This window comes from Coregonus clupeaformis, unplaced genomic scaffold (genome assembly GCF_020615455.1).
Source record: "Coregonus clupeaformis isolate EN_2021a unplaced genomic scaffold, ASM2061545v1 scaf0040, whole genome shotgun sequence".
Classification (NCBI taxonomy): domain Eukaryota; kingdom Metazoa; phylum Chordata; class Actinopteri; order Salmoniformes; family Salmonidae; genus Coregonus; species Coregonus clupeaformis.
In genome coordinates this window covers 403519-419112 of record NW_025533495.1, presented here as the reverse complement: position 1 = coordinate 419112, position 15594 = coordinate 403519, and positions in this window count along the sequence as shown.

Below are 15594 nucleotides of genomic sequence, written 5' to 3'. Positions count from 1 at the left end.
ACACAGAGACAGCAACAGAATAATAGGATATGATGGAGAGAGACACCAGACAAGACACAGAGACACCAACAGAAGAATATGATATGATGGAGAGAGACACCAGACAAGACACAGAGACAGCAACAGAAGAACAGGATATGATGGAGAGAGACACCAGACAAGACACAGACAGCAACAGAAGAATAGGATATGATGGAGAGAGACACCAGACAAGACACAGAGACAGCAACAGAAGAACAGGATATGATGGAGAGAGACACCAGACAAGACACAGAGACAGCAACAGAAGAATAGGATATGATGGAGAGAGACACCAGACAAGACACAGAGACAGCAACAGAAGAACAGGATATGATGGAGAGAGACACCAGACAAGACACAGAGACAGCAACAGAATAATAGGATATGATGGAGAGAGACACCAGACAAGACACAGAGACACCAACAGAAGAATATGATATGATGGAGAGAGACACCAGACAAGACACAGAGACAGCAACAGAAGAACAGGATATGATGGAGAGAGACACCAGACAAGACACAGACAGCAACAGAAGAATAGGATATGATGGAGAGAGACACCAGACAAGACACAGAGACAGCAACAGAAGAACAGGATATGATGGAGAGAGACACCAGACAAGACACAGACAGCAACAGAATAATAGGATATGATGGAGAGAGACACCAGACAAGACACAGAGACACCAACAGAAGAATATGATATGATGGAGAGAGACACCAGACAAGACACAGAGACAGCAACAGAAGAACAGGGATATGATGGAGAGAGACACCAGACAAGACACAGACAGCAACAGAAGAATAGGATATGATGGAGAGAGACACCAGACAAGACACAGAGACAGCAACAGAAGAACAGGATATGATGGAGAGAGACACCAGACAAGACACAGACAGCAACAGAATAATAGGATATGATGGAGAGAGACACCAGACAAGACACAGAGACACCAACAGAAGAATATGATATGATGGAGAGAGACACCAGACAAGACACAGAGACAGCAACAGAAGAACAGGATATGATGGAGAGAGACACCAGACAAGACACAGACAGCAACAGAAGAATAGGATATGATGGAGAGAGACACCAGACAAGACACAGAGACAGCAACAGAAGAACAGGATATGATGGAGAGAGACACCAGACAAGACACAGAGACAGCAACAGAAGAATAGGATATGATGGAGAGAGACACCAGACAAGACACAGAGACAGCAACAGAAGAACAGGATATGATGGAGAGAGACACCAGACAAGACACAGAGACAGCAACAGAATAATAGGATATGATGGAGAGAGACACCAGACAAGACACAGAGACACCAACAGAAGAATATGATATGATGGAGAGAGACACCAGACAAGACACAGAGACAGCAACAGAAGAACAGGATATGATGGAGAGAGACACCAGACAAGACACAGACAGCAACAGAAGAATAGGATATGATGAGAGAGACACCAGACAAGACACAGAGACAGCAACAGAAGAACAGGATATGATGGAGAGAGACACCAGACAAGACACAGAGACAGCAACAGAATAATAGGATATGATGGAGAGAGACACCAGACAAGACACAGAGACACCAACAGAAGAATATGATATGATGGAGAGAGACACCAGACAAGACACAGAGACAGCAACAGAAGAACAGGATATGATGGAGAGAGACACCAGACAAGACACAGACAGCAACAGAAGAATAGGATATGATGGAGAGAGACACCAGACAAGACACAGAGACAGCAACAGAAGAACAGGATATGATGGAGAGAGACACCAGACAAGACACAGACAGCAACAGAATAATAGGATATGATGGAGAGAGACACCAGACAAGACACAGAGACACCAACAGAAGAATATGATATGATGGAGAGAGACACCAGACAAGACACAGAGACAGCAACAGAAGAACAGGATATGATGGAGAGAGACACCAGACAAGACACAGACAGCAACAGAAGAATAGGATATGATGGAGAGAGACACCAGACAAGACACAGAGACAGCAACAGAAGAACAGGATATGATGGAGAGAGACACCCAGACAAGACACAGAGACAGCAACAGAAGAATAGGATATGATGGAGAGAGACACCAGACAAGACACAGACAGCAACAGAAGAATAGGATATGATGGAGAGAGACACCAGACAAGACATAGAGACAGCAACAGAAGAATAGGATATGATGGAGAGAGACACCAGACAAGACATAGAGACAGCAACAGAAGAATAGGATATGATGGAGAGAGACACCAGACAAGACACAGAGACAGCAACAGAAGAATAGGATATGATGGAGAGAGACACCAGACAAGACACAGAGACAGCAACAGAAGAACAGGATATGATGGAGAGAGACACCAGACAAGACAAAGAGACAGCAACAGAAGTATAGGATATGATGGAGAGAGACAGAATAGGCCATAACAGAAGAAAATAGACACAGGAGACAGTAACAAAATGGAACCTGAGACAGCAACAGACAAGACACAGACAACAGACAAGACACAGATTGAAACAGACAAGACACAGACAGCAACAGACAAGACACAGACAGCAACAGACAAGACACAGAGAGCAAAATTCAATTTACAGACAGCAACAGTCAAGACACAGACAACAACAGACAAGACACAGAGACAGTGACAGAAGAGGGCAGATGGAGAGAGAACCAAGGTTGGTTGAGCAGAAGAGGGGAGACAAGAGAGACAGTAACAGAAGAGGGCAGACAAGAGAGACAGCAACAGAAGAGGGGAGACAAGAGAGACAGCAACAGAAGAGGGGAGACAAGAGAGACAGCAACAGAAGGGGGGAGACAAGAGAGACAGCAACAGAAGAGGGGAGACAAGAGAGACAGCAACAGAAGAGGGGAGACAAGAGAGACAGCAACAGAAGAGGGGAGACAAGAGAGACAGCAACAGAAGACAGAGAAAGTAATGGAGAGAGGCAGAGGAGGGGAGATCAGACAGTAGACTATCACTTAAAGCTGCTCTATAGATTATAATTACTGCACAGTGAGTGTGTGTGGGGGGGATATGTGTGTGTGTGTGTGTGTGTGTGTGTGTGTGTGTGTGTGCTGTGAGTGTGTGTGAGAGAGAGAGAGTAAATAATGGTAAAACATCATTATAATGATATGATCCCCCAAAAAAAATAAAAAATAATAATAATAATAATAAGAAAGTTGGATCAACATATTTAGATTTCTTGATGCTGCACTTTGCCGTTGCATTAACCATATACTTGTTTAAGGTCATACAAAGGCAGAGTTCAGTATCAGCATTTAGGGGTACATTTGGGTTGACTTTGGATATCCCTATGGGGCTAGTTAGGAACCATCAGTAAATTACACCATGTCCATGGGACAACATGTTACAATTCCAATAGCTCCGAATTTGGATTGCAAAACTAGAGAGAGACATCAGACAAGACATAGAGACAGCAACAGAAGAATATGATATGATGGAGAGAGACACCAGATAAGATGAGAGACATCACTAGACGACACAGAGAAAGTGATGGAGAGAGACAGAGGAGGGAGAACACACAGTAGACTATCACTAAAAGCTGATATAGGGATTCCAATTACTGCACTGTGTGTGTGTGTGTGAGAGAGAGAGAGAGAGAGAGAGAGAGAGAGAGAGAGAGAGAGAGAGAGAGAGAGAGAGAGAGAGAGAGAGAGAGAGAGAGAGAGAGAGAGAGAGAGAGAGAGAGAGAGAGAGAGAGAGAGTGTGTTTAGGTACTGTGGGATTATTTAATCCGTTTGGCTCATTGGACAGGTCAGAGTCATATTTGAAGTTCTTGAGTGGTTTTGGCAATACACTGGTGATGTATTCCTGGATTTAGCTGTTGAAATTCCCTTCCGGACCCTCCTACTGGCTGTGGGCTAAGCCACCGATGTCTTCAAATCCTAGAGGAGAGAGGAGCTGCTACCCCTGGGGAGAGAGGAGCTGCTACCCCTGGGGAGAGAGGAGCTGTTACCCCTGGGGAGAGAGGAGCTGCTACCCCTGGGGAGAGAGGAGCTGATACCCCTGGGGAGAGAGGAGCTGCTACCCCTGGGGGAGAGAGGTGCTGTTACCCCTGGGGAGAGAGGAGCTGCTACCCCTGGGGAGAGAGGAGCTGTTACCCCTGGAGAGAGGAGCTGCTACCCCTGGGGATAGAGGAGCTGTTACGAAGAGAGACTGCAACCCTGCTCGGGAAGAGCTTATCGATTTGTGATTGTTGGGGCACGTTTGGCAGGAGCTTCAGTGATGAAGACTGCTGAACTTGCTGATGTTTCACAATATGCCATGGCCGTCTCAGTCACCAGGTCTCAAGCCCAATTGAAGACAACCATCAACAAAACACTAAATTATGGAATTTCTTGTGGAAGAATGATGTCACATCCCTCCAATAGAGTTCCAGACACTTTGTCTTTTTGTCTTTTTTTTTCAACCTTGACAATAAACATTTTAATGAACCACAAACACTTGATGTTTAGGGATGGCACACACATAGGGAGACAGTTTGCGTTCATTCTCACATATGCACCCAGGAAGATGCAGTGTTTCTCAACCTGTCATTTTATATAAGGTTTTACATAAGACACATACCATCAAATGAATCCATAGACTTTTGTCCATATTTACAGAAGGCTGTCATTTCACAAATTGTTCCTATATTGAAAGGACATAGGGAAAATGAAGTCAAACATTTCAATACAAAATAATAAAAACAATCACAGCATTACTCAGTCTTAATGTATTTTAACCATATTAACCAGTTTAATCAAATTGTTTTCATTTGGAACACTAAATCAGAACTACATTTGGAGTTCCAGACCCTTTTGTAGAATGTATGCCAAGGCACATTGTAAGAGCTATAAAGAGACAGGGAGTGGGAGAGAGAACAGGTAGAACCTGATGTGGAAATGAGCAGAACAAACTAAAGGAACTTTCCACCACCGAATGATCATTCCAGACTCTACTTCTACTTGAGAGACATATAAAAGGTAAGACGACGATTGTTATGATATTACTATAGTTGATGATATTGTTATGTGTATTAATATAGTTGATGATATTGTTATGTGAATTAATATAGTTGATGATATTGTTATATGTATTCATATAGTTGATGATATTGTTATGTGTATTCATATCGTTGATGATATTGTTATGTGTATTAATATAGTTGATGATATTGTTATGTGTATTCATATAGTTGATGATATGTTTTGTGGACAGTGTTATAATAGGCCTACTCTCCTTAAAATGTTTTGGATATAAATTAGATGCATGGGGTGAATTCATTCTGTTTCCATCTGTGTGCCCCAGGGTGATAGCTCTACACTATCTAGAATCTAAGGGTTCTTTTGCTGTCCCCATAGAGAACACTTTGTAGAACCCTTTTGGTCCTAGGTAGAACCCTTTTGGGTTCCATGAAGAATCCTTTCCACAGAGGGTTCTCCATGGAGCCAGAAGGGTTTTACCTGGAACCCAAAAAGCGTTCTCCTATGGGGACAGCCAGAGGACCCTTTTGGAACTCTTTTTTCTAAGAGTGTACTGTATCATAGGTCTATAGACTTGTCTTCTCAAAACAGGCTTAAAAACACAACAAGCAACAACATTTTCTCTTTCGAATCTACTGTTAACACTTTTCACTCAGGAAGGCATGTTGTTTGACAGAGAGACTAATAAATACTGTGGAAAGACTAACAACAACTTACACTTCCTCAAAACAGGTTGTGTGTTCATTAGTGCCCACCGTAGCGAAACGTTTGGCAACAGAAACCGCTTAGGTCACGCGTTGTACAGCGTTTGGAGTAAACTGTTGATGTAACATTTTAAAACTGTTGTCTGTGGTGTAAACTAATGAATACGGCCCAGGTAGTAGCCTACAACTCGGCTGTTGATGCCTGCCTCATGCTGAAACCTGAACTTAGCCTGAGGGTGTACTATGATGCTAGCTAGATATACTGGTTTTCAAAGTTAGCTTCAGTTGGCTTCACATTCCAGATCAGGCCTCATCCATAAGAATGCACAGAGCGCAAGTCATCAGGAAGGTGCTCTCTCAGCAGAACAGTAGATATCTCAATGACTTGACATGTTCTGGTTGTGAATTCAGGCTACAAGGTGAGAATCCTGCCAGGGAATGATTGTAAAGTGTGAGAGAAATTAAATGTATGGTGTAATTTTAGTATAGTGAATGGAAGTAAAACACTCAGACCTAACAGTCTACGTTTGTGTCAGTCTAATCATAAAAATGGAGCTAACTGAACATGGGCAAGTCAAATTTAATACATCAATATTCATATATTATAGGTTCTACATTTAACAATTCATATGATAACTGTAATTGTATCATAGTTCCACTATAGTGTAGTGATCCTCGCTAAATGAGCCACGTCACAATTCCAACCTAACCCAATTGACGCCAGCGGCGCGATGCGGAGGTTGTTTGCCTTTTACAAGTGCAACCGGTTTGCCCCGCTGTTTGCTACATTGGTGTCGGAAGTAGTATGGTGTCTGTGAGGCCATCAGAATGCACGGCCCGGATGTGTAGGGGTCTGAGTAGTCGAGCACGAGACTTGCTTTTATAGGGGGCAGTGAGAGACAGGTTACAATTCCCATCGCAGCAATAGGGTTAACCTAGTTTTGGCCAGCGACCCGGGTTCACTGCCCTGCCCCGCTGTTTGATACAATATTAATATCACAGGCTACCCAACGTCCGCTTGAACAAAGAGACACAACAATATGAGTGAAAGGATTTTAGGATAATATCAGTAAGTGTTGACTTAAAGTTGTCTTCTGGGTTCAGCCTTCTAGCTTCCTTTATCAATTGGGTGAAATATAACAAATGACATGGTCTCAAAGTTTGGAGATAACCAGTCCCAGTTTAAATCGCCCATGATTTCCATTTCATTATTTCCCCAGAGCAGCATGGGAATCTAGAGACTCAACCTTTGCAGAATCAGAATCACCTTTATTCGCCAAGTACATTTGCATGTACATATGTAGAATCTTAATTTGAGCCAGTTTGCTACAGCAGGAAAATATTCCTGCAGCAACAGCAAATGTGATTTATAATTAATGGACATTTTTGTATCAGTTGATACATTTTTAGTAAGGGAAACTCAAGTCTGCCATTTCCAAGTGGAAATTACAAACTTCAGAAGCCTTTTAAAACCTCAAATACACTACAAGTTTTACATTTACCGTTGAGGAAAGTTTTCTGCAGTGGGGGGTGATCAAATTAAGATCCTAAATCTGTACACATAATTCTACATGGTGATTTTTTACATTTTAGTCATTTAGCAGACGCTCTTATCCAGAGCGTAACTTACATACATTGCGAGTGCATACATTTTTATTTTTAATACTGGAATCAACCCACAACCCTGGCGTGCAAATGCCATGCTCTACCAACTGAGCTACATCCCTGCCGGCCATTCCCATAATAATTAAAATGTCCTGTTGCTGCAGGAATATTTTCCTGCTGTAGCAAACTGGCTCAAATTAAGATCCTACATCTGTAGCAATACACCTCTCTTTGATGTACATGGCTATATCAGGATTGACTTTTGACCATTTGACATATTTTATTTAATGTTGTTTAGGCTGGTTGAATGAGTCACCTATAAAAGCTACTTCATCTGCAAGAGAACAGGCGGCTGCACCAGCGACTGTAAGAAGTTATGTGATTTCCTCATATGAACGTGAAAGTAAGTGTGTAGCCTACGCAGTTACACAATGGCTGTTGAAACTGTGGCACATATTTCTGGGTAACATTAGAAGTCGGATAAATGTGTTGATATGTAGGAAAGACGGGCAGACTCTCGTAGGTCTTGGCTAAACTACAAACTATTATAAGGTCGACGTCAGACATTCAATAGTCAGAGTAGGTTTGAGCTATGATCACTTATCATGCTGACAAACCTGATGGTCTCCGTTTGAAATGGTGTAAAATACCATGCCTAGGCTACAAGCTCTGTCCTGCTACTGTTAGGTCTGTAATGTTATGGGAACTGATCTGAACAGGTTTAGGCTGGTCATCTAGGATATGTAGGCTATAGCTGAGGTATAGACCTCCATCTGTATCAGGACTAGGCTCCTGCTACTGTTACTGTTATAACGTTATGGGAACTGATCTGGAACAGGTTTAGGCTGGTCATCTAGGCTATAGCTGAGGTCAGTGGTGATTTTAGCATGTCAATCTTGGTGGGGCAAAACATAAATAAAGGGGGATGCATGCCAGCAAATCCACTCCACAACACAACACTAAACAATACATTAATTGCACTATAACGGTGACAAACGGTGACCACAAACTGTTAGGGCCTACATAAAGCAGAGTCCCAACAGCAGAGTCCCAACAGCAGAGTCCCAACAGCAGAGTCCCAACAGCTGTCCTATCATTTCTCTTCATTATTTCTCTTCATATGACAAGGATTAAAAAGGATTTGCCTGTAGATTGTCGACTTGATTCATGATGATGACTGCTGGCTAAGATTTTGAAAGTATGATGTTGACCTGATCAGTTCAATCAAAGCTACTGTAGATATAATGTGATTTGACGTCATTTTATCTGTTGGCCAATGACCTTCTTGGATGGGCACTTCTAATGTAACTCTGTGGCAGCACCCAAGGGGCTTGAATTTTCTAGCTCTACCCTTAGACTTGGCGGTGACGTAGTGTCCCCATGAGTGACAGAACACTGAGCCAATCACGAAGCAACGCTCTGTATTTTCTTCTGGCTTGCCCCACCACCACAGAAAGCACTGAGCTAGGCTGAAACACCTGCATTTTGGAGCTGCCTACCAAGAAAACAAAAAAAACCATGTTTGTATGCGGCTATATTAACTCAATGATATATATATTTTTTTGCATTTTTGCAAACTGATATGTGACACGTATAATGCCAAAATAACATGCAAAACAGGAAAGGCCACCTGCACTTAATGACGGGTCGCTGGTTGAGAGAATGCCAAGAGTGTGCAAAGCTGTCATCAAGGCAAAGGGTGGCTATTTGAAGAATCTCAAATATAAAATATATTTTGATTTGTTTAACACTTTTTGGTTACTACATGATACCATATGTGTTATTTCATAGTTTTGATGTCTTCACTATTATTCTACAATGTAGAAAATAGTAAAAAATAAAGAAAACCCTTGAATGAGTATGTGTTCTAAAACTTTTGACCGGTAGTGTATATATTTTTTACATTGTTAGCAAACTGATATGTTACATGTATTAATGCCACAATAACATGCAAAACAGGAAAGGCCACCTGCCCTGAATGACGGGTCGCCACTTGCTGAGGTATAGACCTTGATCTGCTTTACACAACAACAAAAACTGTTATACATTATAACCTAGCCTACTTTAAATAATATAAAATCACTTAATTGTTGCAAAAAATCTTTCTGTATAGATCACTGACCCCCAGATCAATCAAGCCTGTTTTAGCCCTTCTGTCTACATTCTCAGATATGTTTAGAAAAGAACACATTCAAAAAATAATAAATGGCCGACTTTTTAATGAATACAAATAAGTGTGTGACATGGCCATGGTGAAGAGATGTCACAACTACATATTCATGTGATTAAATTAAATCACCTGACTGTTTCAATATGTCTGTTAGTAAATGTTTTGTAAGAGATAATTAATAAATGATAACAATTCACATTCAAGAATTACTGTGTTAACTACAACCAACATGTTGGATCTCTGTTTAGGGTTCAGTGGTCTAAAATGAGTCTCTTGGGGGAGAGAGGAGGGGGCCCTGCCTCTAAAATGAGTCTCTCTGGGGAACATGACACCAAAGCTAATAGGTGAGATGACAATTTTGTTTAAGAATTATTAAGAGTTTATTTCCTACATTTCCACAATTGTTCACATGAGTTTTTTAATCAGAAATGGTTGCTTATGGGTACCTTCAATATTACTGTTCTCAGATGTTTAATTAATAGATTTTAGATGTATATCATTATTATTATTTTTATTCCAAAACGCTATATATCCATTGTTTAGCTGAAATTGAATGTTCGTATCCTGTATATTTGACTCTATTATTTGGTTGTCTCACCTAGCTATCTTAAGATGAATGCACTTACTGTAAATCGCTCTGGGTAAGAGCATCTGCTAAACAGGTGGGGCTCTGCCCTGAATGACAAGTCACCACTGCTCCAAAGCAATTACATGTTGCACAGGAACCACTGACTCGCTGCATGTTTCTATTATCAAGACACCTGCTGGTGCCTCTTAACTGGTTAGGACAGCTCATGAGGTGTCCTAAATATCTGCCAACTAGGTGGGACACTTATGAATAAAGAGGCTTCATGCATAGCTTTAATTTATACCCATAAGAGTAGGACTAAAAATGGCTTTATTCTCAGCACGTATACGACACATTTTCTACTCTGAGACGCTTTTGGATATGGGCCCAGATCTCAAAACATTGTTTTAAAAAACAAATCATTTTGTTTTACATAATAAAAAATGAATATTACTAATGTAAGCCACTGTAAAGACTGGGTTTAGTTTATTGTGTTGCTCTGCTCATGTCCGCGTTCTGGAACTGTCCGCGTCCCCGTACAGAACTGTCAGCGTCCACGTACGGTTTGGCGCCAAGCATATTGTCCAGTTACGCGCAGAGTGGGCTGAGGTGATGTTGGGGAATAACGACGGAGTTCGTTACAGTGTTGAGACACCGAAGTTTATTGTTCAATTTGCTTTTTTGCTTAATGGTCAGTGACAGTATGAGTGTAGCCAGATCCTTTTCACTCGCTAGTCTTGTTTAATTGTGTGGTTCAACGGGTTCGTCATCATCCTCGAGGGACAGACGAACGACCTGCAGCTATCCAAGCTAGTCGGCACAGCTAGCTAAGCTAGCTACTCTTTACCAGCAGCATCCTAGTTCTCCTAGCTACCACTACATCATCACCGGCTGCCTGCATTTCTTGTGGACCGATGGAGCTCCCTGGTTGTTTCTTCCACCTGTCAAATACCGTAGAGGGCTTCTCCCTCTCTGTTGACGGATGCTGGCTACCTACCATCCCTCTGTCCGGTTCTCCTCTCTTCACTAGATGGGACGGTAACTTTAGTGTTTAATCCCTCTGTGTCCAAGGACTGAACTTTTGAATATTATTTTCGGGGCGCCTCAAGTGACATTTTTTACAACGTTTATTTCTGATAAAATTAGTTCATTGCATCCGCCATGGAGCCCAGTTTCATAATATTACCTTCTGTCCCTGGTTATGATGTAATTGCGAAAAAACAGGCCTTATGTTTGGGTATTTTTCACCCTACCAGCTCCTATTAGTTCTATTGAGCTCCGTGACACCGACTCGCCTTCAGAATGTTCTATTCCCAGCCCATTGTTCTGCGTCACAATGCCAGCTTCACTATTGTTATCAATGAGACCTGCCTGCGTTAACCCTGTAGGTTTACCTCAGGTAACTTATTATTACCAAGGTTACGGCTACTTGGTGAGCGTTAACCCTGTAGGTTTACCTCAGGTAACTTATTATTACCAAGGTTACAGCTACTTGGTGAGCGTTAACCCTGTAGGTTTACCTCAGGTAACTTATTATTACCAAGGTTACAGCTACTTGGTGAGCGTTAACCCTGTAGGTTTACCTCAGGTAACTTATTATTACCAAGGTTACAGCTACTTGGTGAGCGTTAACCCTGTAGGTTTACCTCAGGTAACTTATTATTACCAAGGTTACAGCTACTTGGTGAGCGTTAACCCTGTAGGTTTACCTCAGGTAACTTATTATTACCAAGGTTACGGCTACTTGGTGAGCGTTAACCCTGTAGGTTTACCTCAGGTAACTTATTATTACCAAGGTTATAGCTACTTGGTGAGCGTTAACCCTGTAGGTTTACCTCGAGGTAACTTATTATTACCAAGGTTACAGCTACTTGGTGAGCGTTAACCCTGTAGGTTTACCTCAGGTAACTTATTATACCAAGGTTACAGCTACTTGGTGAGCGTTAACCCTGTAGGTTTACCTCAGGTAACTTATTATTACCAAGGTTACAGCTACTTGGTGAGCGTTAACCCTGTAGGTTTACCTCAGGTAAATTATTATTACCAAGGTTACAGCTACTTGGTGAGCGTTAACCCTGTAGGTTTACCTCAGGTAACTTATTATTAACAAGGTTACGGCTACTTGGTGAGAGCGCACACTGTTCACCTGAGAACATGTTGTGGTCACCAATAGTGAGGTGAGACAGTTTTAGAGGCGATGGCTGGCGGATAGCCATCAAACATTAAACATTTTCTGGTCATGGTTAACCATATTTGTTTTAAGAAAAAAGTGTACAATCTTAAATAAAACGCATGTCCCTGCCTCTTTTTCAAGATGTGGGCGAATTTAAACAGCCAGAATACATTTTTTAATTAAGAAAGAACCTTTTCTTTGAGGACTTGTTGTTTCTAAAAGGCTGCTGCGTAATTTGATAATTTGATATGCATCGAAGTCTTCGTTTCGTAGGCATCAAATAGAGCGAATGCTGCAGGTTCACTGAGTTACAAACCAAATGGGTATAATGGGGGTGATTGTTGTTGCCTCCCCTGTACATTTCTGAAAATGGATATATAGCGTTTTAGAATGAAACTCTTCTTATGTTTCCCCCATCTGAGCTCAGAGTAGATGAGAGACGTAATGTTTGTCTCTGTTGTGTTGAAGTCCAATCAAGCAGGAGAGACCAACCTCCCCTGTACCCAGCTGTGTGTCCATGAAGAGTGACTGGTCTATGCATCAACCCTATACGGTTTAGAGAGGGAGACTTTTCTACTGAACAAAGGTAAGAACCCATGGGTCATGGTCAGTGAGTTAAACAACACTATCTCTAGTCATTTCTCCTCTCCCATTTTCCCATTTATTTTTGTTGTTTTCATAATCCATAGGCTAAACCTTTTTTTCCATTTTCATAGTCCTGAAACAATATTAAACTAACACAACATTCCCTCCCTGTGTGTGTGTGTGTGTGTGTGTGTGTGTGTGTGTGTGTGTGTGTGTGTGTGTGTGTGTGTGTTTGTGTGTGTGTGTGTGTGTGTGTGTGTGTGTGTGCACTCCCTGGATGAGGAGATGTAATCTCTATCCTGATTGCCTAGTCATTTTACCCCTACAGTACATATTTCCTAAATTACCTCAACTACCTTATTGTTATTTTATTATGTTACTATTTCCTTTTTTATTTAGATAATTTTGGTGACTTTTTAACTCTGCATTGTTGGGAAAGGGCTCGTAAGTAAGCATTTCACGGTAAAGTGTACCACTGTTGTATTCGGCGCATGTGAGAAATACAATTTGATTTCATTTGAAGCTCATGCGCAGAAATACATCATTGGGTCTAATGGTCGTCTTGTGCTGAACTGCACATGTGCAGGCCGTCAAATCAAAGGCACTCCTTCCATATAAGGTTGTTTATGACTAACATGAAAATGTGTCAGTTTGTTAAACTACTTAAGACAGAACATTTTCAAAATTAACAACTAAGGAAGTCATTTTTATCTCTCATTGCTGGGGGGAGATTATAAGAGGATATGGCCATTAAGTTCAGATCGTTCTTCAAGATGTTCAAATGTTCATAGATGACCAGCAGGGTCAAATAATAATCACTGTGGTTATAGAGGGTGCAACACGTCAGCACCTCAGGAGTAAATGTCAGTTGGCTTTTCATAGCCGAGCATTCAGAGGTCAAGACAGCAGGTGTTGTAGAGAGAGAGAGAGGGTCGAAACAGCAGGTTCGGGACAAGGTCGCACGTCCGGTGAACAGGTCAGAGTTCCAGATCCGCAGGCAGACCAGTAGAAACTGGATCAGCAGCATGACAAGGTATCACGTCCGGTGGAGCATGTATCGATACTGATAGGATCGAAAGAAAGGGAGCGCTGCTCTCGGATCAGTTTTCTCCATTCAAATCTTTCCTTAACATTATAATTATTTCACAATACTGACCACGGATCAGCTTCTAGAAAGATATTACTACCTACGGCTACAAAAATTGAGGTAGTTTATTCTAATGCTTACACTATAAAAATGTACTAAATCACAGATTCGGCACATCATTGGGCACATGTTAGGCTACACATCATTTTATTTAATTTTTTTATTTCACCTTTATTTAACCAGGTAAGCCAGTTGAGAACAAGTTCTCATTTACAACTGCGACCTGGCCAAGATAAAGCAAAGCAGTGCGATAAAAACAACACAGAGTTACATATGGGGTAAAAAAACAAAGTCAAAAATACAACAGAAAATATATATACAGTGTGTGCAAATGTAGCAAGTTATGGAGGTAAGGCAATAAATAGGCTATAGTGCAAAATAATTACAATAGTATTAACACTGGAATGCTAGATGGCAAGAGATTATCTGCAAATAGAGATACTGGGGTGCAAAAGAGCAAAATAAATAACAATATAGGGATGAGGTAGTTGGGTGGGCTAATTTCAGATGGGCTGTGTACAGGTGCAGTGATCGGTAAGGTGCTCTGACAACTGATGCTTAAAGTTATTGAGGGAGATAAGAGTCTCCAGCTTCAGAGATTTGTGCAATTCGTTCCAGTCATTGGCAGCAGAGAACTGGAAGGAATGGCGGCCAAAGGAGGTGTTGGCTTTGGGAATGACCAGTGAGATATACCTGCTGGAGCGCAGACTACGGGTGGGTGCTGCTATGGTGACCAATGAGCTAAGATAAGGCGGGGATTTGCCTAGCAGTGATTTATTGATGGCCTGGAGCTAGTGGGTTTGACGACTGAACATGTAGTGAGGACCAGCCAACAAGAGCGTACAGGTCACAGTGGTGGGTAGTGTATGGGGCTTTGGAGACAAAACGGATGGCACTGTGATAGACTACATCCAATTTGATGAGTAGAGTGTTGGAGGCTATTTTGTAAATGACATCGCGGAAGTCAAGGATCGGTAGGATAGTCAGTTTTACGAGGGCATGTTTGGCAGCATGAGTGAAGGAGGCTTTGTTGCGAAATAGGAAGCCAATTCTAGATTTAACTTTGGATTGGAGATTCTTATGTGAGTCTGGAAGGAGAGTTTACAGTCTAACCAGACACCTAGGTATTTGTAGTTGTCCACATACTCCCTAGGTCAGACCCGTCGAGAGTGGTGATTCTAGTCGGGTGGGCGGGTGCCAGCAGCGTCTGATTGAAAAGCATGCATTTAGTTTTACTAGTGTTTAAGAGCAGTTGGAGGCTACTGAAGGAGTGTTGTATGGCATTGAAGCTCGTTTGGAGGTTTGTTAACACAGTGTCCAATGAAGGGCCAGATGTATACAAAATGGTGTCGTCTGCGTAGAGGTGGATCTGAGAGTCACCAGCAGCAAGAGAAAAGTGTCGGCCCAAGAATTGAACCCCTGTGGCACCCCATAGAGACTGCCATAGGTCCAGACAACAGGCCCTCGATTTGACACACTGAACTCTATCTGAGAAGTAGTTGGTGAACCAGGCGAGGCAGTCATTTGAGAAACCAAGGCTATTTAGTCTGCCAATAAGAATGCGGTGGTTGACAGAGTCGAAAGCCTTGGCCAGGTCGATGAAGACGATGAAGAC